Here is a 3037-nt window from a genome sequence, read left to right on the forward strand (position 1 = left end):
ATTCTAGAAAATTCTATAATCTAGATATTTGTATGATAATCCTATTACAAAAATCAAGTTTATTAATTTTAATTCCAACAAATACTGCTTGATTCATTATAATTGACCGTTTAATTGTTGTCACTTGGTACTCGTTGTTCCATTTATCATTTGTTAATTTGCTTTATATATAATATTCGTTTAATTCAGTTTCTGTTGAAATCTAATCTAATCCTTCCTACTTATTAAGGATTACGTGGTCATGGATGAGGATGTGTTCTACGATGCATTGCCATTTGTGAGTTATTTCGCCATTTTTATAGTTTGATTTTAGTTAATTTAGTGTATTAATGTCGATAATGAAACAACTCAAGCTTATGATATTCCTATAATGAACCTTTATTTTGTAATAAAATTACATGATGAGTTGGAGTCCGAGATACATGAAGAGTGGGAGTACAAGATACATGGACCTACTGAGATTTAATTCTTCTAAATTTGTGTGGATTACTTCCTAATTCTGTTTTTCTATTCCATTATTTATGTTATGTTTATTAATGCAGAAGAATATGTAGAATTTGTTGGAATATATAAGGTATATGTTGGAGGAGTAATTTAGTTAGGAGGAAATATTTGAGAGGAGAATGGGTAGAATATGTGAGAAATGATTTAGGAGAGGTTGGTGATGTGGGAACACAAAAGAAACATTTTATTTATAGGCATACATCTCATACTCTCTCAAGTTCACAACTTGTTCAACTTCTCAACTACTCAAAATGGTACAACTATGCCATATTTATAGGCATACATCTCATATTCTAGAATTCTCTACTAGATTCTTTAGTATTTTATATCTAGATTTTTTCTCCATAAAAATCTAGATATTTTCCTAACATTCTAGGAAATTCTTCTTAAATATCTAGATATTTCTACTAAAATCTTTCTCTAGTTAATTCTACCAAAATATCTTGATATTTTCTTATGCCTATTCTAGATAATTCTACAAAATATCTAGATATTAGTATAATATCTAGATACTAATATCTAGATATTTATAAAATCAAGTTTACATTTTAATATTCCAACATCTCCCCTTAAACTTAATTTGTCATTCCAAGCAGCATTCTGATCTTGATAAAGTCTTCGTACTTGAGGGGCTTTGTGAAAATATTGGCAACTTGATCTTGCGATTTCACATACTCTACTTGAATCTCATGATTTGCAACGCATTCTCTGATGGTAGCGGGTGTCGATGTGCTTGCTTCGGTTGTGGGACACTGGATTTTTGGATAGCGCAATCACCGACTTGTTATCCACAGAAATAGTTGTTGGCTCCTTTTGTGGCCACCCGAGCTGGACATGTAGTTGGAGTTGTTTGTTCTTGTTGCTTCTCTCTCGTCTGCTCGCCTGTTATTTGATCTCCAAACAGAGGTATGAAGGTGTAGTTATTGTTTGAGCCGAAATCCCATACTACTTCTTCATCGAACTCCACGTCTCGGCTAATCATGCTTTTCTGCGAAGTTGGATCATATAACTTATAGCCTTTAGTGTTAGAGTCGTACCCGACGAAGATGAATGGTTTGCTTTTGTCATCAAGTTTACTCCTCGTCTGATCTAGTACATGTGCACAGGCTTTGCTCCCGAACACTCTCAAGTGGGCGATCCCTCGTTTTCTTCCGCTCCAAGCTTCTTGAGGAGTCATTCCCCAGACACTTTTTGTTGGAGACCTATTACACAGGTACACGACACACGACACTGCTTATGTCCAAAGCTCTTTCAGCAAATTCTTTGTCTTTAGCATGCTTCGAGTCATCTTAACGATGGTCCTGTTCTTTCGTTCAGCCACTCCATTATGTTCTTTCGTTTAGCCACTCCATTATGTTGTAGTTGATCGAGATGAAAGGCTTCTTTTCAAGTATTATTGAAGAAAACTATAAAAATTTGAAGATTTTATATGATTCCAAACTAAAAAGAAAAAAAGTATATAAAATTTAAAATCATTTTATAGAAGAAAATTTTGATATAAGAGATTATTTTCAAAAGCTTTTAGGCCTGAATAGGGATGTCAATGTAGCCCGCAACCCGTGGGCTGGCCCGAATAGCCCGCTAAATTTATAGGGTTAGGGTCGGAAATATCCTTGTTGTTGTGGTGGTGCCCTGCCTCTGAACTGGACTTGAGGAGGAGTATAGTTCTGCTCAAATCTGTGCCAACACTTCGTAGCTGAGTGGCCTGGCTTTTCACACAACTGACAGATGATTTTGTTGCTTCCTCTTCCAAAACCCCTACCACCTCTGCCACCTCTTTGATTTCTGGAACCTCCTCTTCCTCCTCCAGAATCAAATTTGTTGGTGTAGGGTGGTGTATCTCTCTTATGACCAGATTATTGCACAAGGTTGAGCATAGGCTGTGAACCCTCAGAACTGGCAGTGTGGGCTCTTGTTGTCTCCATCCTGGACTCAAAACTCAGTAGGAATGGACTGACATCTCCAAGACTCCATGGATCTATTCTTGAAGTGATTGCACACACGGCTGGGTCATATTCTTGGCCCAAACCTCCCAGAATAAGTAAGATTTGCTCTGCATCAGATATCCTGCACCCAACAAAGCTAAGAAGATCAAAGTAAGTCCTCATCTTACTGATATACTCACTCATTGTGAGTGAGTCCTTTCTCAAATTTTGTCGTTGCTGCCTATACTGCATAACCTTGGCAGTAGAACGGTTGGCGAAATTGGTCTCAAGGGCACTCCAGATGTCCCTTGCTGACCTGAGCCCCACAACAAGAGTAAGAGCTCCCCCTGACAGAGAAGAGAGCAACCATCCTGCTACTCTTCTATCTTGTCTTTGCCATGATATAAAGACTGGATTTATCACCATTGATTCTCTTGATGGATCTGGTATCATCTGTGAAGGAGGACTTGTTTCTCATGTGAGATAAGCTTCAAGCCCGTAGCCATATATTGCTACATCTACCTGTTATTGTCACATTAGGAAATTCCCTTCAGTCAGCTTCACTGATATGGGAGGCAGCTGTGAGAAAATAGGTAGTGCACCTAGGT

At 37.6% G+C, this 3037-nt stretch overlaps 1 pseudogene; it reads right to left on the reverse strand.

Moving 5' to 3' along the window:
* Positions 1-2099: 2099 nt before the first annotated feature.
* Positions 2100-2681, reverse strand: LOC148934416 (uncharacterized; annotated as a pseudogene).
* Positions 2682-3037: the final 356 nt, after the last annotated feature.

This window comes from Salvia hispanica, chromosome 1 (genome assembly GCF_029641045.1).
Source record: "Salvia hispanica isolate PSC_SH4W2 chromosome 1, Shi_PSC_v1, whole genome shotgun sequence".
In the NCBI taxonomy this organism is placed as follows: domain Eukaryota; kingdom Viridiplantae; phylum Streptophyta; class Magnoliopsida; order Lamiales; family Lamiaceae; genus Salvia; species Salvia hispanica.